At 39.1% G+C, this 25,037-nt stretch overlaps 1 protein-coding gene across 8 annotated transcripts in view; it reads right to left on the bottom strand.

Moving 5' to 3' along the window:
* RAPGEF4 (Rap guanine nucleotide exchange factor 4) overlaps window positions 1-25,037 on the bottom strand; it is a 260,359-nt gene that overhangs the window by 125,337 nt on the left and 109,985 nt on the right. The gene's annotated exons all lie outside the window — the stretch shown is intronic.

Consider the following 25,037-nt stretch of genomic DNA (forward strand, 5'->3'; position numbering starts at 1 on the left):
ACATGGTACATGATGTTTCATCCTTTTTAAATAACTCTCTAATAATATATCTTAGATAGCTTTTTCTGTCAGAACATATTTCGCCATTACTTTCTTGTTAGACATCACTTTTTTTTTTCTATATTCCCGTTTAACCCAATTGGGGGAAATATGGAAAATACATTGAATTTGCATCATCAGAAGATCTTCCCTGCATTTAAGACAAAAAGATAAAGATCATATACGTGGGTCTGATCAAGTGGTGATTTCAGTGTTATTCTTGAAAATGAGATAGCTCTATAAAAATTTAATTCCAAGGCAAACGAATATGCAAGCATATTACTCAGAAAAGTTCTTTGATCTCTTTGATGGCTTTATCTAATTGGTACCATTATGTCGTAATTCTATTGACTGCCAACTGCATTTTTGTAAACTTGGCAAAGGTTTCCCATGTAATACATTTGAAAAAAAAAGTGTTGTGTGTGCTCCCTCCCTCAACACTGTCAGAGGAAAAAAGAATTTTAATTAAATTTCAATCTCTGACAGTTCAAAAATAATAGAACAGAAATTATAAAATCTTATGGACAGGATTTGAATATTATTAGTGTTAAAGGAAGCAGATTTACAATTTTGATAACTGCTTTGTGGTTATATAAGAAAATATCTTTGTTCTAAGGAAATACACACTGAAATATTTAATATTTAGGGATAAAAGAGAACAATGTTTCAATTTACAAATGATTCAAAAAAAATAAATAAAAATAAAAGAGAAAGACCAATAAAGCAAATAGGGCAAAACGTAAACAATTGGTAGAATGAGAGTAAAGGGTCTAGGGGAATTATTTATATTATTCTTATGACTTTTCTGAGTGTATTTAAAATTGTATCAAAATGAAAAGTTACCAAGAAATAAAAAGGAGTCAGAGTTGAAACTTTAAATGATTACTCTTAACACATTTATTCTGTCAACATCTGCCTTTCCCGGCTTGGCTCAATTACAAGTTCTGCCTCCATTTTGTAGGTCGAGCTGCCTTTGCCTCTCCAGAAAGTCATTATCGGAGTGGGAGCTCTGTCCCCACCAGCAGGGAAGGGCCAGAGCTGCCCCTGTGTGCCATGTGTCCAGGTATCTGGCATGCTGAGAGGAGAGGTGCAGGGGTAGAAATGGCTACAAAGCCACAGCTGTCCCCCAGTCCCACCTCAGGTGCCTCGGCCCCATATCTGGGCTTCAGCTTTTACTCCTTGTGTGTCCATTCCCTTAATGGGAATACAGCTCAACCCTCAACACAGTCCATAGGCTGTCTTGCCCTTGCCTGCCCCTCTTCCCTCTTGTTCCTTATACCTCTAGTTATAGCCTGAAATACTGCCCACGCTTTACAGATGACCCAAAACCGAGGTGTAATCACCTGGCTCGGATTGCTGCTCTTTCACTGTCGGCAAACCCTTTCTCAAAGCCCCAGAAGATTCCTTTAGTCTCAGTGCCATCCTGGATCAAGTCAGAGTTTTCTGGGCTCTTCTGGCACTGTCATATTGATTGTTGGCCACTGTCCTCAGGGATCAGCAGCCTTACAGCTTCTGTAACTAGGTTTTCTGGGAAGTGCATTCAGGCTTCCTTGTGAATTCTCCACACTGCATTGCCTTGAGGTCCAAAGACACCAGATGTCCCATGTTGACAAAGCTGAAGAGTCTAACTGGCCTACACAGATTAACGGTCGATCATACATGAAAACAGATTTCTGTGGCAATCTAGAAACTCAACTTCAAATGACAATTCTTGGTCAGAAAATATCTACATTGGGCTTTCTAATAAATTATTTCTATAGTGCTAGAAAGGGAGAAACAACCTTTTTACTAATCAACACAAAAATCTAAACAATATAATACAAATGTGCTATGTTTATGAAAACCCAAAGTATAAAGCATAAATGTACATTTTCCAATATTCATAGCATACAGGTATTTTTTATATTATTGCAGATTTAAATAAAGTTCCTGATATTTTCAAAATATTACCTAAAATAATATTTGTCCAAATCAACATATTTATAACATGCATATAGTTTTATATATACATATATAGTTTTTAAATAACATCTGTTGAATATAGTGAGGTATATTTAAATATGGAAGAAAAAAATGAAAGCACATTGCATTGGAGAGTTAGAACAATCCGGGGAAGAAAAAACTTCAGGGAGTGGAAGAGTACCTTACTAGAAATCTCTTAGAGGCCTCACTGGGAGGGGATAGACTGCCAACAACTTTCCCATACAATATGCCGCTAATCTAGACAAAAAGGATTCTCCTAGCTTTTGTGAAAGTGTCAAGCTGAAAATGACACCTTTAAGGACAGACATGGAGATAACCCAGAAGGAAGGCATATGAGTGAAATGCGCTGTCCAACCGAGGGGTTTCAGCCTGGGAGAGAATGCCTTCTGGAGGAGTCTGTTCAAATGGGCACACAGAGTGAAATGGACCTAGGGAAAGGTATGGGTTAGGAGGAAGAGCAGTTGGAAAGAAAAAAAGCAAGGACCAGGCAGAGTTAGTCAGATGGAGCTAAGAGGAGGTGGTCTGGGCAACTGAGTGTGAGGTGGTACGCAGTATGGGAAGGTGGTATTCATTCACACGGTGCAGGATTCGGCAGCCATGCCAGACTTCTTCCCGGCTGCCCTGGCCTGCTCCAGGCCTCCCTCCTCCAGTGTGGACCGCATTCCCACCTGGACATTTACTATGTCTCCACCTCTTCTTGATCTGTCTCCTGCGTTAACAATCTTCCATCCTGATGTTTGACCCTCAACCCCACAACCTCTTGTAAGGAAATCTCCTTGGCACCTACATCCCTCTTCTCACCTTGGAGCCTCTTCTGGCTGCTGGCTTTCCTGCTATCCCCATCACAGACCAGACTCCCCACAGCTGTGCTCAGTTAGCTCAAATGTCTGGGTTCTAGCCTGCAGGCCCACCCCTCTGATGTTGCCAAGTAACAAGTTCCTCTCCTCCCGGCTGGTGTCCTTAGAACCTCCTGTCCCAAACTTGTCATGCCACCAGCCAAGCCCCTTAGCTGTAGTTTGACAGAAAGTTCTTTGCACATAAAAACTGTAAAATACTGTAAACGTGCTACTACGAGTATTGAATCTAGTTGCTATGCCATGAATCGAAGACACGGAGGTGAGAAGGCAATTCCAAAGATGAGAATCCCCATTTAAATACCGCCTAGAAACCAACTGAATGGGAAAAGGTATTTGCAAACAACACCTCCGATAAGGGGCTAATATCAAAATATATAAAGAACTCATACAACTCAACAACAAAATAACCAAACAATCCAATTAAAAAATGGACAGAAGTCTTGAACACTTTTCCCAAGAAAACATACAGATGGCCAATAGATATATGAAAAGATGCTCAACTTCACCAGCTATGAGAGAAATGCAAATCAAAACCACAATGAGATACCATCTCACACCTGTAAGAATGGCCATTCTCAATAAGACAAGAAATAACAATTATTGAAGAGATATGGAGAAAAAAAAAGAACCCTCATACGCTGCTGGTAAGTATGTAAATTTGTGTATCCACTATAGAAAATAGTACGGAGTTTCCTCAAAAAATTAAGAATAGAGCTAACGTATGAGTTAGAAATCCCTCTTCTGGGTATCTACCTGAAAAATTTGAAAAAATTTATTTGTAAATTTATATGTACCCTCTATGTTCATTGCAGCATTATTCACAGTAACCAAGAAATGGGAATAACCTAAGTGTCCTTTGATGGATATTTAGATAAAGATGTGGTACATATATACAATGGGCTACTACTCAGCCATGAAAATGATGAAATATTGTCATTTGTGACAACATGGATGGATCTTGAGAGTATCATCCTAAGTGAAATAAGTCAGACAGAAACCATATGATTTCACTCATATGCAGGGTATAAAACAGAAAGCAACAAATGAACAAACAAAAGAAACAAACAAAAAACCTCATAATCACAGGCAACAGCATGGTGGTTACCAGAGGGAAAGGGGAGTAGGTGAAAAATAAAGAGGGTAAAGGGGGTCGAATCTATGGTGACGGAAGGAGACTAGATTTTGGGTGGTGAGTGCACAATACAATATACAGATGATGTGTTATAGAATTGTACACCTGAAACTTACATGTTATTAACCGATGTTATCCCAAGAAATTTCATTTTAAAAAGTAAATAAAAGCAGCCTAGAGAATGTTCACCTTCCTCCCACTGAGTTAATTTATCCAAATCTGGGTCTCCAGAGAACACTAACTGGGATGTAATTTGTCTTCTGGGATAACAAAAATGTTCTAAAATTGGTCGTGGTAACAGTTGCACAACATCCTAAAAACTGTTGAGTTGTACACTTTAAGTGGGCAAATTGTATGGTATATGAAGTATGTTTCAATAAAGCTCCTTAAAAAGAGAGAAGATTCTGAACAGACTTCAGGATGTGAACCTAACTTAACCAATGTATCCACCTGGCTGTCAGCAAAAGGGATCAGAAAAAGATGCAGGAACAGCATTTTCCAGACATTCTGGGTGGGCTCTGCTGAAGCACACACTCTTATTTTAACTGCATGAAGCCCAAGTCCGGGCTTCCCTCCTACAGGCAGTTCCCCCCACATGGACACTGCACCCTAGGAAAACTGGCATGTGTAGGTTCCTCAGTGCCTACGGCGTGCAGAGTTACGCCTACTTTTTCTCAGCATTTGATTTTCCCGAACAAAAGAAGAAACGAAGCACATAAAACCCAACAGTGAATTGATGAGCAACTTTGCATATATATAGAATTTCCAGGCAATAAAGCATGCTCTCCAACAAGCTTGTCTTTGTTTGGAAGAAAATTATGCTTTGCTTTCTCACAATGCCCTCTGCCAAGCCCAGTGTGCCCTCCTAATTTAAATTAGTCTTTCAATTGTATGATCATTCCAAAAGAAACTAATTTTCACTACGTTCATTCAGGGAACTTAACCAAAACTTGAATTTTTGTTGGGGGGAGGTGGCAAATGCACACAGTAAGGTTTTTTGCTTTGCCACAATCTTAAGATTAATCATTTTCTGAATATCTATAAATATTATTTTGATTATGTGAATGGCTTTAAATAGCTGTTTATGAAAAACTCACAATACTGTAAATCTGCAAAGAAATAAGCCTAATATAAAATGTGAGTAAAAGAATTAAACACAAATTGCACAGTTATATTCTAATTGGTAGATTATAATTCAGTGTGCCATAATGGTTTATCCTGAAAACTGTGTTATCTCAAAAAAAGATTAAAAACTAAGATAACTTTTCTCACAAATCATAAAATGCTTCGTTCACTGGGTAATTTCATTCTGTCCTAGTCAAAAAGAACATTTCAAATCAAATATCTCAAAAGGAAGGGTAATAAATCTTGACAGCTTCAATGGGTTCTGCTTTCTTGTTGTATGTTAAGTTTTGTATGAAGTTCGGCAGTTCAAGTAATCTGGCATAAAAACAGGATTTTTTAAAAAAGTTTAAAACTTCGATTTCTCCAAAAATGTCTTAATGATATCTCTTTCTCACTGCTGGGTTATTTCCCAGAAAAGGCTCAATTTTCACTATAATTTTCCTAAATAAAGCTGTGATAAAAGAGGATACCAAGACAATGGAAACTGTGAGAAATCTGATCAAAAGTGGGTTAATTTTTTTAATTGTCATAAATACATAGCTTATCCCACAAATTCATAATCTGAACAAGCTAATCATTCTGAATGGCTTTGGGCAATTACTTGTTGGGTTTTTCTTTCTTTCTTCCTTTCTTTCTTTCTTTTTTTTTATTTTGAGAAAGTGTTATTTTTATCCCTCCCCTCCCCAACTTTTTTCCCCATATACAAAAATGAGATATTGATCTCTGAATGCCCTTGGTGACCTGAGCATATATATTTTGGGGTCAAATTATGTTAATATAAAATTCAGAATTGGCAGCTTCAGAGAACCAAGTTAGAAGTAGATATGCTGTACATAAAATTAAAACCATTTCAGTAATAACTAAGATCACAAAATAGTGTGTACAAGAACTCAGGAAACATGCCTTTTTGGGGATGCTCATATAAGTTATAAATCAACATATGCAGTTCATCTCAGGTGAAGTCTCCCTAAAAGCAGGGAGTTGGTAGAAAGCACTCAACCTTGGTGGGGAGCCTGCAGGGGAAAAGAGGGTGTCAGACCTACTGAGCATATCCACTGGCTCTACTGTCTAGCAGTTGCCAGCGACAAGTTCCAAAAAGCCAAACTTTTAATTAAATACTGTGGAAAAGCAGGACACCGCATGCCTTTGAGAGAAACACACACCACACACACACCCCAGAATGGTTCTCTACAGGACAGGAGTCAAGAGTAAGTACTAAAAGCAGAATCCAGCTGTTGTCTTGAGAAGATTAAAAACAAAGAAGAACAGGAAACATTAAAGCGAAAGAGTTGCAGGGTTGCTGCCAAGGGAGCATTTAACACAGACGCAGAAAGTAACAACAAGTCGCCCCTCTCCCCACCACCTCTCTCGCATACCAGAAGCTATAGGGAGCCTTCTAAAGAAAATTCAAAAAAACAGTTCTTTCATTTGGTATTCTTTGAAGATACTCAACGTACAAAGCATCCATCGGCCAATGAACATGCAGAAAGGTCAAGACGGTTCAAGACCAATTTTGCAATAATTATTATGCAATATTCATTGCCCACTTCAAAGGCCAAAATAGTGTGTACAGATGACCATGTAAGTGTAAGTATTTTTTAAAAGGTTGGTCATACTGGAATAAGGAAACAGATGGTAAGACATCGATACCATTATTTTGGGCTTCTCTGAAATGCCCCCTCAGAGCAAAAACAGATTTCAGCATCCACTTCTCACAAAACCACAGATGAGTTTTCTCTTCTCATTAAATCCTCATTTTATAGTCAGTTCAAAAGCTCATGGCAGACTAAATTCCTATTCAGATTAAAATAAATGTATCATTTTTTCCCTCTTTCTTCGGACTGTCACTTATATGTGATTTCAAAAGAAATCTTTTTTTTTTTTTTTAATAACTCTTCTACTCTTCCTACTAAATCCTTTTTCTCTGGAATAAAAAAAGAGAATAAACAATAAGAACTAGAATTGGATCTTTTATTAAGCTTAGCCTTGATTTTCTACCCTAGGTCTTGTAGTAATGGGAAGTTTAAAATTTGGAAGTCATTACAGGAAAGCAATATTACACAGTATGAAAAGCCTCAAATCTTTGGCCGGACATGTACTGATGTGAAGCGACACTTTTTGCCTGAAAGCATCTGTGATAAAGTTGCAAATAAACTTTAAAAGGCCTATGCACAGATCTCCATAGGGAACCTGTATGTTCTCCATAAGCCACTCTACACCAAACAGGCAGCGAGCGCGTTCCTTAGAATAGTTGGAGAAGTGAAGAAAGAAGGTGGCCCCATGGCTTATGTGGGCCAGGATATGGCTCACCCTGGAAATTACATGGAACTGGCAAGTGTGACATGTCTTGCTCGTGATGCATCCTTTGGATACCCAGAGACATTTTCTCTGATTCTTAATGTCTTGAAATTCAAGAATGGAGAAGAGGCCTTCGCATGCAATGATAAACCGAAACAAGGACTTTCAAGTAGCATCTTTGCCAAAGATTTGGATAGAATGTTCCACTGGCTTGGCACTGCGACCATCAATATGCCAATGAGTGGGGCTGAGATTACAGGTGCATTTGGAAGTGAAAAGCATATTGGTGGTGGCAAGGAATCTGGCGGTGATGCCAGGAAGGAGTCAAGTTTTAGTAAAGATGCTTTAGCTTCACATTTCTTCAAGCCGTTGAGACATTCCTGGAGCCCTTTCTTCTGAAGAAGACACAGAAAGTTCAGATCCGCCCTGAACAAATGCATTATATTGAATTTGACAGCGGCTAACACCCTAGGCCCTAGAGATCTTAACTAAATGAAGAAACTCATTTTGTAAAACTCGAAACAAAGTCCTAATGACATTAAAAAGAAAAATAAAGAGCCTAGAATTCTGAGTCAAAAGCCTAGTGCTCGACTCCTGTGTTTCGTGATAGCAAGCTGTGGAGCTGCCGCAGGCACGCAGCTGCTAATTGTGTCGTGGTGTTTCAGGGACACTCCTTAGCACTCTCACCAACGTCCATTGTCTTTCACACTCACGTCAGGTAGATAGATGCTTTCAGCACTTGATTCTAAGCGAACCTCAAACTGTGCCCCAGTTGCTTACAGTTCTTCCCCGGGACCCAGCTGCCCACACCTCCAGGCATGTGCCCTTGCCAGGCTTCCTCCTGTCTTGTCATGGCCCTGCTCAGTCTGCCCCGCTGGTTCTCACTGCTCAGCCTCCACAACTCCTAACCGCGGATGCACAACGGACAATTGCCGTGTGTCCCCATTATATTCTGAGCAAATTTCTAGCATTGTCTCTCTCTCTGATAGACCATATATTCCATTGGCAGGAACCATAAGTTATTTCTCTTTCTAGCACCAGCCTACAGCATGGTGCCCGACAAACAGTGAGACCTCAGAAAGGTGACAGCATTGATTATATATTGAGATGCCATCGATATACAGAAATGTTTTCAACATAAGAATATCTTTTATTTCCAACTTTCTCTTTTAGTTGTTAGTAGAAAGTCTGAAGACTTGCAAGGATTACCGCAGATGAACCAAATCGTGTGGAAGGCTGGTATTTATGCATGTCGGCCTGGCCAACACTGCATTCTATTCATTCTATGGGTATCTCTTAATTTGTATTCCTCTGAAAGGAGAGCTGGAAACTAGAACTTGGATGCAGCTTACGTGGGAGGTGATCCCAGGAAGCAGGAGTGAAGGACAGGAAAACTAAGAAAAGGAAAGAGGAAAAGACAATAAAGGCTGAGCTAGTTATCCCACTGGGGACCCTACAGAATGTACCTCAGAATTCTGCTTCCAAAGCACAGGACTCTGGGGCATTTATCTGAGGACTCCAACCTCCATTATTCGAGGGCACTAACTCCCTCCACAGTTCCCAACTATCTTGAGTTTAGGTTGTACAAGGTTTTGTGGTTTAGGAAGGGAAGCTGAGAGGTGGGAACAGTTGAGGTGGGGCACCGAAGTGCACTAGAACTGTCCATCACAGCTGCTATTGCTGAAAGGGAAGGTAGGCCATGGCACACATTGAACTATTGCTAAGAAAAGAACCGCAAAAGTAAGTTGTTAAGGTCTTATGTCTTATTTTCCTGGATTATACAGCCAAATAAAAAACTTAACTCCAAATTACAATCCATTAATTGATCAAAAGAAATTTTTTAATGGGGTCATGAGGAAAGATGTCCTAGGTGGACATGGGGGATAGAGTTCCCCGAGGAACAGGTGACTTTGCCAGCTGACACTCACTAAGCAAGATTTATACATCTGTCTCTCCCTACCCCAACTGGCCCTGACTCCCACCCTCTACCTTCCCTTTCATCCCCGGACAGTCACAAGGCAAACAAAGAGCTGAGAATTGCCATCCATCCTTTCTCACTCACTGTAACTTCTTTTCACTAAGTAAACTGGTCTTGATGGTCATTTTATAAAAATGAGTGAAGGGAGCAGTAAAGAGGAGAGGAGGGACCTACTGATCTGAGTAAATCCAATCATTTAAAGATAGCCTACACTCTCCTCTTTTGGGCTCTGAAAAGAAAGAATTCCCATCTACCTTATATATTGGGGGAACCTACTACAACTGATAGCAGACTTATACTACTTAGCTTTCTCCAAGTTTCTTGATAAAGCTCCTTGTATTTTTGTCACCAGAATTTTCCATGCCCACTGGAAAAAGGACCAACTGACTGCAGTGCCTTTGTTATTTTTTTTTTTTACCTGAACTGCCGTATTACACTGTTTCTATATTTAGTAAGGACGACGTCAGGCACCCAGCCCATCACTCCTCAATGCACGTGCACCCTCCATTGATGCATCCCATCTGCTTCTGCTCCCACCACGCAGAACAACTGTCAATGAATTTGGCCCTTTGTTTCTTGCAATCAGTCTCACTTTTCCAACATGAGTCTTTTAGCTTAATACTGGCCCAGAATTTTGAGATAAACAGATGTCATGGCAATGAGATTAGAAAAAGAGACATAAAAAGCAGAACTCAAAGCTGGCTTCTAAAGAAAATGTCTTTCAAGAATGAACAAGCACAAAGAATGTTCAGGACAGTGAAAGTACCCTGTGTTATAGCATAATAGTGGATATAAGCCATTATACACTTGTCCAAATTCATGGATTGTACAACACTAAGAGTGAACCGTAATGTAAGACCTGGACTTTGGGTGACAATGATGTGTCAGTGTAGGTTCATCAGTCGTAACAAACATATCCCTCTGGTGTAGAATGGTGTTAACAAGGGGGCTACACATGTGTGAGGGCAGGTGGCATATGGCAAAATCTCTGTATCTTGCCCTCAGTTCTGCCGTGAAACTAAAACTATTCTAAAAAAGAAACTATTTTTAAAAAATAAATAAATAGGGGGAAAAGAAAGAGGAAAAGAAATAGGAGGGAAAGAGGACAAAATAAATGTCAAGAGATTGAGAGGAATCAGAAAGCACCAGGGACACATGCTTGAGATTGAGTATCTGTCACATGTCAAACAGCAATATTTGTTAAGATCAGGTAAGATCTTAAATAAGGAAAATACAAAAAGATATAAAATCCATGAAGCCAGCACTTCCTTATTCGTGCTTTATCTAGCTGCAGATGCATAAATATTTTTCCTTACCTGGAAATGCTGTGCTTCATGGATGTGCTTGCTCTCCGCGCAGTCGCACAAGGTCCCATGTTCAGAAATGCCCTGCATTTGCTTTAATGCTCTGCTGTTACCATCTTGAGATTCTTAATTTTTAAACAAAGGCCCCATGTTTTTATTTTGTGCTGGATCCCTGCAAATAACGTATCCAGTCCCAAGTAAAAGAATGGGAATTGCGAGACAAGATCTTCCCTTTGCAGACTAAAGCATAGCAGGAAAGTATTTGCAAGGATATTCTCAAAGCACTCCTTCCCTGTTTCTAATGGATTCCTGTTAAGTGATCTCTCTTGGAATTAGGAATTTCAGACTTCCATGTGCCATGTCACATGTATCCAGTGAAGTGACACCTAGGGTAGAAGGGATGAAGGAGGGAATCAGTACCCTGGTTGCTTAGTACTGAGAACAGGAAATTTTATGGGTGAAATTTTGAATGGATAAGTTTCTAAACCCTCTTCACTGGTTTCCTTATTTGCAGGATCGGGGAACTAATGCCTTAAAAAAAAAAATCACTCTTCAAAATAAGATTTACTTATAGAAAGCCTTACTTCATTGTGAATGAATTGCTTCAAGAGTCTCCTGTAGTATAGCCTGATTAGAAATCTACTTTTCTAAAGAAAAAATGGGCAAAAGAGGCAACAAAAGGTTTCCCAACAGTCCCCAAGGCCAACTGTGGAAATGGCTGTCACCGGTCATCCAATTCCTAACTCTGCGTCTTGGTTCTTATCAGTCATCAAACTTCCTGTCCTTAAATAGAATCACTCCAAATGTCACCACCAGCTTTCCTAGGACCAAATCAGGGACTTGGCGTCAGAACCTCAGCTGCCAAATAAAAACCCTCTAAATTACTTTCAGATCGCGTTGAACCTTCCTTCCTTACATTTTCTCGATTCACTGTTTACCATTCTGATGGTTGGTCAAGTCTTGCTTTCAGTCCTGCCAGAGTTGGCCCTCTTGGCTTTTTAGCTTCACAGTTATAAAATATTAAGGCATACATTCTTCTTTCTCCCAAGGCTACAGAAAAACATCCAGTGCACCATGGGGCATTTCCCAAAAAGTGATGCTATAGCCAACCTTAAACAGTTTTCCTTGCTTTTGTAAGTTTTCTTTTGCAAAATCTGCTATGAGAACACATTTATTATCTGGAATCTAAATATTGGCTTTGATCTTAATTTTACAAAATGTTTATCCATATTTTTAAAATTTTCCTTGCTGACTAATTATAAAAAGTAACAGTCTAGACACAATCAAAGATGCACTGCTTAGCCTGAATATATGTGTACATATATATATTTTATTAAAGTTCGTCCTTGTGTATAGACATGTCCTCTTGTGAAACCTTGTTCTGTTAGTGGAAATTACAAGTTAAAATGACCTCCATGCAAGAAGAGGCACTTGTTATTTGGACGCGCTCCTAATTACAAAGTAGCTCAATGAACGGAAATCAAATACTGCCCATGTTTCTAGCAACACAACATAATTTGGTCTCTCTACAATTGAAATCTGTTTGTAAGCAAACAAGACCTCTTTACTGACATTATTGGTATACATAAATATTATTGCCAAAGCCTGAACAATGGAAATCTAGCAAAAACAGATTTCTTTTGCTATAAAACATTACTTAAGAAAATGTTAAAAGCCCATTAACTTGAAAGTGGACAGTGTCATGTGATCTCCTCCAGCTAAGTAGTTTAAGAAGAAAAATGAGTGTCACAATTCGTAAAACATCACTTTATAAATATTAAAAGAGAGGTTCTAGTTCGTGAATTCTCACTCAAACAGATCTTTGACATGACAAATATGATTTTCCTGGTATTTAAAATTAGGTCCAAACCACCTATCGATCTTTGAAATTGCTAGTCAGTGTTCACCCTTTCCTTTCCTCTCCTCTTCTTTACCTCAGTGAAAAAGTGTCTAGGAAGTCAATTAAAGCTAATCCTTATTACCCCGTATGTGGTTACCAGCCCCAGGGAGACAGACAACTGGGCTCTTCGCCAGATCAAATTCCCCCCATTAAGCAGTTGGAGAATATGAAGCAACTGGCAGCTACCTTGCTCCAGCAACACAAAATCGCTACCAGATAAACAGGGGAAACTCTCGGAAAATGTCGCTTTCCATTTTGAACTTGATCTTTCGAAGACAAGGAGAAAAAATATGAAGTTGATCGTAACAAGCCGGATCGTCAAGCTGCTATTGCAAAGGCCATTATGGATTCAAAGCAGCTTTTAAAACGTTCGAAACTTACAGATAAGGTAGAGACAATGTCAGGGACTGAGAATTATCCTTATTTTCAAAAAGGGAAGCATAAGAGAGATGGAAAATCAACTTAATTTGTCTGAAAATGAAAGAGTTGATATTAAAATTCTCCAATCTGCTTCCTATTACTAGAGGTCAGGCCACCAACAAATACCCTGCTTCCTTTACTTCCATGGAAATAAGTATTGGAAATTTTACTAAGCAGTTAACTTCCTAATTAACACACTATCTCTAGTCAAGCCTGCTGAAGGGTTTCTGTGAGATCGTGTCACACAATTAAAAAGAGTAATAGAATGAAATTTAGGAGAACTCAGTCAGCTTGAGCAAATCTGCTCTTTGAGCCATAGCTTTTTTTTTTTTTTTTTTCATCTGCAAGGACAGAACAGAGGAAACAGAGGACGAAAAAATGCCCAAATATTTTACAGTTAAAAATTCCATAATTCCTTCAACTACTGTGTCTCTGATTAGCCCCACACCTTTCTTGTGCATTAGTTAGCAACATGCAACACTCCAATATTCATCAGTCACTTTTTGGTTCCTACTTGGTACCAGATGCCTGAGGGATGCACTGAAGATACAAAATAAAGATACAGAACCCCATTTTCTACAGCTCATACTCCAGTAGAAGATAAACAAAACCAGGAGTTATAATACAAATAGAGACGATAAGTGCTTTAATATGCATCTGTACAAAGCGCCATGGGAGCTCAGAAGAGCGGAAAAAAACACATTTGGGAGAATTCAGAAGTTTTACAAAGGACATGAAAACCAAGCAGGACCTTGATAGTTTGAATGAGTTTTCTAAGCAGGAAAGGGGAGAGTAGTCTTCCCAGCAGAGGGAACAGTATGTGCAAAGAAAGGCTCAGAGGCATGAAAAAGTTTGGCAAGCAGAGGAAATGGTGAGAGCAGCTGGTCATGATTAACATAAGAGGTGTCCTAGAGCAGGGATCAGCAATTTTATTTTTTCTTAAAGGGACCGAGAGCAAATATCTTAGGCTTTGGCAGGCCATACAGTCTTGTCACAACTACTCACCTCTGCCATGATAACACAAAAGCAGCCATAAACAGTACATGAATAAATGAGCGTGGTTGTGTTCCAATAAGACTTTATTTACAAAAGCAGGCAGCAGTCTAAATTTGGCCCACAGACTACAGTTTAACAACTCCTATTCTGAGGATAAAATGATAAAGGCAAGTTAGCAACCAGATTGGGCATTACAGAAATGCTTAGGGAAATATTACTTGCTTTTTAAAATAAAGTGTGAGATGATAAAGTTTGTATGCTAAAAACGGTAGCAACATGGGGTATATACATTTTCACACTCTGTATCATTAAAATAAAAGCTATTATCTTTCTTTACTTCACTATACTCTGATATCTTAAAATTAAATCTAACTAGGGCATGTTTTCCCAAGAAAATACAGAAGTGAATATTTCCTCTTCTGAGCTCCCACGGCACTTTTGGCCTGGTCTAAAACACCTGGCCTAAAAAAAAAAAAAAAAAAAAAGTGAAATCTTTACCTCTTTAGTTAAAGTATTGCCTGTAAAACTAGTACACATTACTAAGGAAACTCAACTGTAGGAATTCAACTTCTGTCTGATAAAGAGCTATAAGAAGGAGGTACTACAAACTCATCTACAGGTCTGGAAATGTGTTACTTGCTATGAACAGCACTGCCACACTCACATGTAAAATTCACAAGACACAGGGCAAATAATAAGAAAGGAAGAAGGGCAAAATTCATAGAAACTTTAAATCAGACAGTAAAAAATATTTATATTATGGCTGTTTTTGATAGGGACTAGCTTGGGACCAGGTCACAAGAATGAGCAAGAGATTTTGCTCTCCAAGAGTGAGCTCATAGTCTAGAGGAGAAGTTAGCAGACTTTTTTGTAAAGGTCTACATAATAAATATCTGAGACTTCGTGATCTGTATGGTCTCTCTTACAGATACTCAACTCTGGTTGTAGCACAAAAGCAGCCATAGACAATATGGCTGTGCTCCAATAAAACCATAATTGTTTTCAGATCCCTAGTCTAGAGAAATATATAATTGAAAGTAAATAACATCATTGCAAATAATCAAAGCTCTATGAAGAAAAAATACAGTCTAGGAACCACATGTTTGAGCCACTGGACTAAGCCAGAAAGTTCTAAGAAGGCTCTTGGGAGGCCGAAGGTGAGGAGGAACAGGCTACAAGACAGTGAGAAAGAACTACCCAGAGGAACAGCAGCACAGGGAAGCAGAGACAAGTGGGGGGTGGGTACGGAATGAAGAAGGAAGAAAAGCCCTCCGGAGAAGCAACTGAAAACACTTTACATAGTACAGTTCAGATACAGCTGAAGTTTAGAAGCATCCAGGCCACTCAAGGGCACTAACCTGGGGCAGGAACCTTGGATTCTATTTTAAGACAAGAGAACACCATTTAAGATTTGGAGCTCAGCAACTTGATTGATTTGCAATTCTAACATTTAGAGGTGTTGATGGCAAGAGGCCATGTAGGGAGTGCAGCTGAGAACCTAATCCAATAGGGTATGAAAAAATCCTATCTTAGTTTGGCTTCCGCTGGAAACACACCCTGAGACAAGGTCTTAGGTTCAGAGAATATATTTGAGAGGTGATTTCAGGAAGCACACGTAAGGAAATGAGGAAAGCAAGGCAAGGAAGAGAGAAAAGCCAATTATGGCTGGATTACCGCTGCGGGCAACTGGAGCTCTGTCCTATTGGGCAGCCACCAAGGAAGTGAGTAGAACTTGCCTCAACATTGTCTTGCAAAGGGCTGGTGAAGGCTAGGATATCTACCCACCAACGCTTGCCCCTCATCTGTTGAACGTCACCCCAGGAGCATCAAACCTCTGATACTTCTGAGCTGGCTCATTCATTGGCTGTAAAGGCACCCTAGCACCAAAGAAAACCCTCAGACCAAAGTAGAGATTCAGGTGCTTGAGGTGGGAAGATGTCCAGGTGCAGGGGGACAGGCCACTGCAGCTACAGATGAATTCAGAAGTGGGCCAAGGGTATACAGAATTTGGCATTGCCAAGGTTTTTAATTTCATCAGAGAACAGATAAATCAAGAAAAATACAAATGATTGTTTTCAAATTCTGTCAAAATTTCCTAAGTAAATTTCCCCCTTTTTATCAATGATTGAAGTCTGCTAAGCTGAAGTATGTTTCATATGTATTTTATCTGACAAACTAATGCCAGATCACAGGGGCCGTGTTCCAAACATTTAACAACTGAAATAGCAAAGGTACTAACCAATCAGAATGAACCTTGACTTTAAAAACTTTTTCAAGGGCATACAGATGTGGACCAGCTGAACACCAGCCCTGACAGATTTTCTAAAAAAGCTTCTACGGTAGGAATGGAGCAGGCATGGCTCAAATGCGAGCACAGAATTTCCATGTCTGGAGGAATATTTCTATATCTGCAGTTAGATAAAGCATGAATAAGAAAGTGTTAGCTGACATGGCGTGAGAAAGCCAGAGGTGATCTCAGATGAGTGACTTCAAGAAAGAGCATGAAGCTTCTGAGCAAACTCAGCACTGACATTGCAAACATCAACCTAAGATAGGCATGTAGCTTCCAATGTATGAACACTATCTATTGACTGCAAAAACAAGTTTTCTAACCAATCTACCTCCCTGCTGCAAATGGGCAACAAAAATGCTGGTTACCCAAATTACAGTCCAAGGTCAACATGAGATTAAGGTCTTGAATCTGAAGGTAAAATATTTCAAACCGTTTTCATGGCTTCCTACTTGGAGGCGCTGCTGCCGGAGTGGCCTGTCAGCAAGGAACGGCTTCGCACACTTTCACGGCTCGCTGCTGGCTCCCTGGTTGTGGGGTGGAGTTACACGGGTATAGTAGAATTTAAACACTGTGATCGCAGGTTGCTCTTGTCATAAAATTGCTGTGGTGGCAGTTTAGTTACTACGAGAAGCCTAATCGATGGAGGCAAAAATTGGTCTGGTACCACAACTGCTGTAACAACTCCATGAGTCCAATTATTTCCCTATGTATGTCATTCCCTGTCTCTACTAAAAAATGACTCTTCTACACAGTTTATTCTTTTCACTAACCTCAACACAAGTTAAGGAAAAACTTGATACTCTTGCCTTCTTTTACACCATATTTTTCATCTCATTTTCACACTACCTGAAGTTAAATTTGGGTTGGGCTTTCTGTGGTCCTGAGAATCACACTCAGGTCAATTCTGTGGCTTAAGTCCTTGCTCAGACACTGCTTACTGGAGTAGGCTTCCAACCAAACCCACCTTTTCCAAAAACATCTCCTGCGAGGGTAAAACCATCATCTGGGTAAACTTCATCAGGTATTTACCCAACAGATTTTTTCTTAGCGTCAGGCCCTACTTTCCTTCTATCATATGTTGGATGAGTGAGCTGGTCTTTCCTTTAAGAACCTCATCCATTTATGATATGTTTTTGACCTCTTGGCAGAGCAGGTATATGTTCAAGGTCCTCAAAACGGGGTTAGCTTCATTTTATACATTAAACATGCTATTATGTTTACACATATTAAACTAAACACATTGCTTTAAAACTGGCTGAGTCCGGGGCTCACCATGTATTTGGTCATCTGCTACCCTGCCCCCACTCTATCCTTTCAAATCCGTGGATAATCAGAAGTTAACAAGCTTAAAATTTAATGATATAACATGAGCAGCAATTTGAGTCAGAGCAACTAAAAGCAGGAACATGGCTTGATGCTCCAAGTAGCCAGCACTCAGAGTTCTTGGATCTAGCATATGTCTTTCTCATAACAGTTACAATGATAATGATGAAAATGATGATGATGATGATGATGATGATGATGATTACAACATTTGCTAGCACCTTACAATTTGTAAAGCAGTTTCACATATGATCTCACTTAAAGTTTATTCGACCTTACAGTACAGCTATGACAACTATCTTTATTTTCCCGATGAAGAAACCGAATCTCAGCAATGAAGCAATTTGCGCAATGCTGAGACTCACTCAGTTATAAATCACAGCACCAAGATATAAACACAGACCTTGAAATTTTAGATTCCATATGCTTCCCTCATATCACATGGCCTTTTCCTTCTTCCTCTTCCAACAGCTTCTCAGAGTGCATTTTGAACTTTCTGGTTAAAATCAAGCCTCCTTCTCTTTCAGATACATGAATTTTAGTCATAGACATCCCAGACATCCCTCTATAGTTCCTGCACTCCATTAAACAGCAGAGTTAAACAGGCCCTGAGTGGGGCCCATTAACTGTGTAATGAAGGCAAAACTGGGTCCATACTCAAGGTATACAGGGGGTTAGCTAGCCCCAGAGAACACAGAAGTGCAAAGAGGACTTCATTTCAGGTGGACGTCTACAGAGGTTTAAGGTTAGGAAGTAAATATGAGAGCAAGAAAAAGAGTTACCTAAAACCAATTCAAAATTGAGAAAAAGAAGATTAGCTAAACTATCTCTTAGCATTTCATACTGTGCACACCAGGGCAGAAGTTTAGTCCAGAAATAAATTTAATATATTTAATTTGATAAATTTAATATAAATTTAGAAGAAATAAACCTACTTAATTGTCAATAGCCCCTATTAAAACCCATAAACACACAACATTTGTTTTTAACACTTTCTCATCTGTATGCACAAATGAGCTTACTAGCAGAATCTATTAGGAATTTCTTGCCCTCTTAGCTCACTGACACCAAAGATGGCATTTTTCATTACCCATTCCCCCACCTTCCTCCGCCGCTCATTGGACAGCAGCTTCTCGATAGTTTTAAAAAAGGGTTTAAATAAAGGTACTTCATTGAAAGGCCACTGATGAATTTCTCTGATGAGGCATGCATAGTGTTCTCTCTTGATCAAAATTTAAGAAAGTACAATAAAAAAATATCTGCAAACATGTGTTGGAGTAATACTAATGCTAATAATAAAATTTTAGCACGTTATAATAACACAGAACTTTCACTTATATTAAAATACACTATCTTATTTAAGCTCTACTGACAATTGAAAGCTAGTGTTATTTTCTGTTAGAGAAGAAGAATTTAAGTAGCTGATCTAGGACTTAAACCCACTAGCACAGGCTGCTTCCTTCTGTTTAGAGGAAGTGCTGAAAGCTCTAGCCCAGTCCAAGGGCATTATGTTAAATTCCAGTTAAAACTGTAGAATAGAAAATAGAAGAAAACTTCTTCACGTATTGTAACACTTCATGTGCTTCACATATATGGAACATTGATGTCAAATAGGAGATAATTCCACCAATATGGAAAAAGCGAAAATCATTCACTTTATTCATTAGAGAGCTTATTAAGAGCCTCATCAAGTCACTCTTATTTATAGACAATTAAAACTCGCTTGGTTGTCTAATTCCCAAGGGAACAGCATACTAGAAAAGAAAAGTAAGAGAAGGTACCAAAAGCAGGCCATTGAGAGAAGTAAGAGTGGACAGTTGACTGTTTGGGAAACTCAGCTAGAAGACATCAAAAAGCAAAGCAGCTGGGAAGCATGACAAATGCGCACACCTCTACAAGCTCGGCAGTATTTCTGTGTTATGCACAAGACAGTAACGACTGTTCATGCTAATGTTCCTGAGTTAAAAATTAAGTCACTCATTTTACTGTTTCAGGAAATAGAATCCATTTTTAAAAGACATATTTCAAAATTACTTAAGTAAAAATCGCTTCGGTATTTAAAGGGGTACTCAGAAAGCTTGAACAACTAAAATGACTCATGTCCTGAAGGTTCTGGATAATAGCAGTTGCTAGTACTAAACAATGAACGAACTTGTCTATATGCCAGATCCTGCTTTTAAAGCTCTGCATTAATTTTCCCACTGAATCCTAACAACCAACCCATGATGTAGGTAATTTCGGTATCTCCATTTTATAGACAAAGAAATTGAGGCACACGTTGGTTAAGAAACTTGCCCAAGTCACAAGCTAGTAAGTAAATGCATCAGGATTTGTTAGGTAGGCTGTTCGCTCTAAAGCCAAAACACTGAACCAATTGGCCACATAGCTAAGATTTAACTGTACCAGTTTTGCTTTCCTCTTATGTCCAACCATAGGCAAATCCCAGTTTTCAAAGGTTTCTTTATAAATCATTTGTTTGGAATTTCGACTTGACATCATTTGTTCAAGAGTCATTTCTTGAGCATTGACTGTGTGTCAGGCAGTGTACTGGGTGCTGGGGATACAGAGATGAACAAGACACAACTCCTGCCCTGAAGCAGCTAATAGGGTAAAAAGGGAGGCTGACTTATCAACAATTAAGTACTGTAAAATAAGCACTATGGTGTCAAGGAAGATGCAAGGTCACACCTGGTGGTAAGGAGCCTAAAGAATGCTTTTTATAGTATGTGAGCTCTTATAAAACTGACAATAGCCCTGACCCCTGAGCCTCCCCAAGCTTGCCTGAGCTCTAAGATCACCAAAGCTCTGCGGGCAGCAGGGAGGGGCATAGACATCAGGATCTGAGTAACATTTTATGTTTACCCATCTTTAATGATGGACTTGCTGATTCCAGTCAGCAAGCCGGTATGAGGATCCTCCTCACTTTTCAGTCTCCTGGTAAGTGACCGCCTTGCCAGGGTGTGTATAATGCCCACCTCATTGGCCGGCTGTGCAGGTATGTTTCCTGAAAAATATATGGAAAAAACCTCTCTCCTGCCCCATTATATAAATAGACCAACCACCACTAAACTAAAAAAGGAAAAACTTCCATTACACCCACCTTTGGTTTCCTGAACAGTCTTTTTGGGAAGCAATTCAGGGTACGTTTCCCAGAAAACTTAGTTGCAACTTTCCTGTTTTTATATGTTAAATGAATTACACAAAAAATACATTCTCATTATAAAAAGTCGAAAGATCAGAAATATGCAGAGTAAGAAGTAGTAGACCCACTTCACCACCTCACTCCAATTCCTCTCCCTTCTCTGCTGTTAATAGTTTAGTATAGGTGATTTCACGACTTTGTGCATTTACTTATATTTCTAAGTATCTATATAGGTCAATGGCTTTAGGTTCATTTGTAAAAATAAATGAACCACATTAATATGTATTGTCCTGCAGCTCCCTGTTTTTGAATTAAGAATATGGCTCAGATATCTTTCCATATCACTACAAACAGATCTCCCTTAGCTTTTGAAACGGCTCCACAGCATTTTAAGTTATGGATAAATTATAATTTATTTAACCAGTCCCCTACTGATGGACATTTAAAGATTTTCCCAATGATTTGCCATTTCAAACAACACTGAACAGAAGACTCTTATTCATATATCTTTTATGAATATGTGCAAGTGTTTTAGAAGATAAATATCTAGACCTCAAAATGTTTGTTCCAAATAGTGTGTTTTTTAAATTTTTATAGATACTACCAAGTCAGCTATAAGATATGATTCATATCTGTACCTCTGCCAACAGAGTATGAGGATATTATTTCCCCAAAGCCCCCTCAACACTGGATATCTATCAATTATTTCCATTTTTGCCAATATGATGGGTAAAGACAGCATATCTAATTGTTTTAATTTATGTTTTTCTGACTACTAGTGATAGTTACATATTTATTGGCCATTTATATTTCTTCTTTTGTGAATTACCTGTACATATGGCTTGCCTATTTTTCTAGCTAGTGGCCTTTCTTTGTTGATTGATAAGACAGTTGATTTCTTTATTTTAGAGGGGAATGTAATGTGTAAGACTTCTCAACCAGGTGATGCAAACTGGATGTCAACCACAGGAATAATCACACTGCAATCTGGAAAGTTGCCATGCGCCTCAGCTGTGGTTTTAGCTCTTCCTAAAATTGAACAGATAGAAAATAGGCCTCTCGCAGTTGGCACACACAGAATCCTTCTGGATGCAGCCTCATGTGGACATAAGACTATCTTAAGGCAAGAAAAAGGTGAAACTGTAAATGGGTCCATCAGCAACCATTCATCATCACTTTGTGGGTGAGTGGGACAATGAGGAAAGAAAATGATTAATGGAAGAAACCTTGTTGAAAGACAAGGAAGTGAGGTGGGAAGAACCTAGACGAAAATGGAGGGAAAATAGCCACGGCACCACTCCCCCATCTCCAGCTCAGTGTTACTGCCTAACCTTAGGCTTTGTTTTTCACACAAGGTGGGTGTAGAATTAATTCCTTAAAGTGCAGATTCTAATGCAAAGAGCACCAACTTCAGTAATTTGTTCTAACAGATTCAAAGCCTGACTCCCACAGCAAATTAGTAATGCTGGTTGAGTCATGGAGGGGTCACAAAGTTTCTTAGAATCTATTTGCCTCTATTTGTAGGAATCATCTTACAGAGAGAACAAAAAATAACAAGGATCTATCCGTATTGCAGGCTTTTAGTATGTATGGAATCACACAGCATTATCTTTTCAACAGTTAGGAGATTCACTGCTCTCTCACGGCAGAAGGTTCCTTGTATCTAATCCTCGCTAGAAGCTTAAGAGCAGTAATGAAGAACAGGCTGGAGCAGTGATTAACTGGTTGCTTCCCAGGGTGCAGGCAGCAAGGGCAGAAGGGAGAGAGCTTTCCTTTGAGAGGTCAATCCAGGGGGTGCGTGAGGGGGTTGGATCTGGCTGACGCCATAGCCCAGCAAGGTGAAAACAGGAGCCTGGAAGAGCAAGGCTTGGCTAGAGCAGGGAGAAAATCGCCATTCAGGTCTTGGATTGGACTTTAAATTATTTTTTAAAAACTCCATGGTAATATCGAGGAAATCTTTATCTAATCACTGCATTTGTACATATCTTTAGTTTGTGCTAAATGATTACATGTTATTGTTGGATTAGGAAAGAGAGAGTAGCAGCTAAAGGGCCAATGAGGAAAGACTTGGAGCTCCTCTGATATTGTCTACAAAACAGTCTCAAGACTATGCCAAGGTTATAATGAATGGGTGACAGTTGAGATGTCTTGGCTTCCAAAGTATTCTCTAATAAATTCCCCTGTATTTTCATTGTAATCTTAAATGCTCATTTATGTACATACACAGTAGTATCCTTCTGAACCAACCAAGGTTTCTGTGGAAACATGAGAATACTTCAAGACAAGATAAAAATAGGATGAATCTTTCTGGGAAAGGGTTCTTAGGACTCATCCAATGTCTATTCTTAAATATCAATCATCTTTCTTTTGTCTGGTTTTACTGAAGATACAATCATACATACATTATATTCACTGTGAAAAAATTATTAGACTTGGTATTCAATAGTTTAAACTTTGTCCTCTAAAGTAGCATCATCAATTAAAGAGCCCAATTACCTTGCCTGAGCTGGTGGTGTATTATAATAATCAATTGCATTTGACTAATGCACCCCAGTAATGGGCATTCAATAAACGTGTTCCAGTCAGTCTGAACTCTTCATAGACAAAAAGGGCCTGAGTGAGGTGGGGTTTGCCAGCTGCTTGTGAAGCTGGCAGGAAAATCTAGTATTTGCTCAGCTCTTCACCTCTCAGACAAGATTTCAAAAATACAAGAGCTAAATCACGGCAAAAGGAGGGTATGTTTGGTGAAACAACAGCTTTTATAAGTTGGTACAGGACAGCATGATTGCACAGAACCACAGAGTAAGTACGAAATAATACATAAAACCAGAGCTTGGCAACTAGCAGGCTATCCAGTTGGCTTTAAAAATTCCATATCCTAACAGTTGTAGATTATAAAAATAGACATAACAGTGCTGCTAGATTACTCACCAAAAGTCAGTCAGCCAGCCACGTAATTTAAAAAAAAAATAATGCCATTGCACATATAAGTCTCTGAAGAGTTTTGTTAACGGGTGCTAAAAGTACCAGTAAAAACCACTAACAATTAACAAATGCATTTGATAAAAACAATAAGGTTGAAACAATACGATTCTCTACGTATTACAGATAAATTGTTGACTCCAATAGAGAATGAAGCAAATCTGCAAACTGAGATATAATTTAGAAACTAAATGTAGGTACTTTGATTATCCAGTTTTCTCAGAAATTGGATTTATTTTAGATAGAGAAGTTCTATTATCTTTTAATACCACATCAAAAGTAGGTGATAGATCATGAGAAGAATGCTGGACCCAACATCGGAAGACTTGAGCCTGGGCTCTGCTACTTCCCTGCTCTGTGATTTGAAGCAAGTTGATTCATTTCCCTGAGCCTCACTCTTTATTCATAAAATCATAAACAGGGCAACAGCTCACTGCCACCCAGCACTATTAGGAGGATTAAACAGCCATGTAAGAGTAAATTGGAAAGTAACTAGAACAGGGATCCCCAACCCCACAGTACTGGCCTGTTAAGAACCTGGCCACACAGGTGGAGGTGAGTGGCAGTGAGAGAGCAAAGCTTCGTCTGTATTTGCAGCCACACCCCAGCACCAGTGTTGCCTCGGCTCTAGCTCAGATCATCAGGTATTAGATTCTCATAGGAGCACTGATCCCTGGTACCAAAAAGGTCGGGGACTGCTGGTCTAGAATATAGTAGCTTTTCAATAGATGTTTTTTAAATTTGAAGGACTCATCATTCATATATATATATATATATATATATATATATATATATATATATATATATAAATTTGCCTTGAATGATTGTAATAATACTGTCATCTCAAAATACTGTTGCAACTCTTCAGAATTGCCTCCAGTGCCAAAAACTGTTAGTTTCCTCTTTTTGTCAAAATGTATACTATCCCTTTTAGTGAGGTCTGCAAAGTGGAGGCCTTCTTTCTGTTTTACAAGAGAAAGCACAGGCACGGAGGGGTTAACTGATTTACTCAAGAATTTAAAACAGATCGGAAGTTGAGATAAATCATGTAGACTTTTGCTTTGCCCTCCACTACACTCCACCTCACCCTAGACTCTGTAGAAGCATTTCCCTGAGTTCTTGTAAAGAAATTTTCTATGATTGCCACATTTCACTTAAGTCTGCTCTCATCAGCAGACTTGCACGTCTGCACATCGAAACACTCTGCCAAGAGATTCTGTACCTCGAAAATCAGGGAAAATGGAAGGCAGGTGAATTCCCAAGTT

The sequence above is a fragment of the Rousettus aegyptiacus genome, unplaced genomic scaffold, assembly GCF_014176215.1.
Source record: "Rousettus aegyptiacus isolate mRouAeg1 unplaced genomic scaffold, mRouAeg1.p scaffold_m13_p_2, whole genome shotgun sequence".
Taxonomy (NCBI): domain Eukaryota; kingdom Metazoa; phylum Chordata; class Mammalia; order Chiroptera; family Pteropodidae; genus Rousettus; species Rousettus aegyptiacus.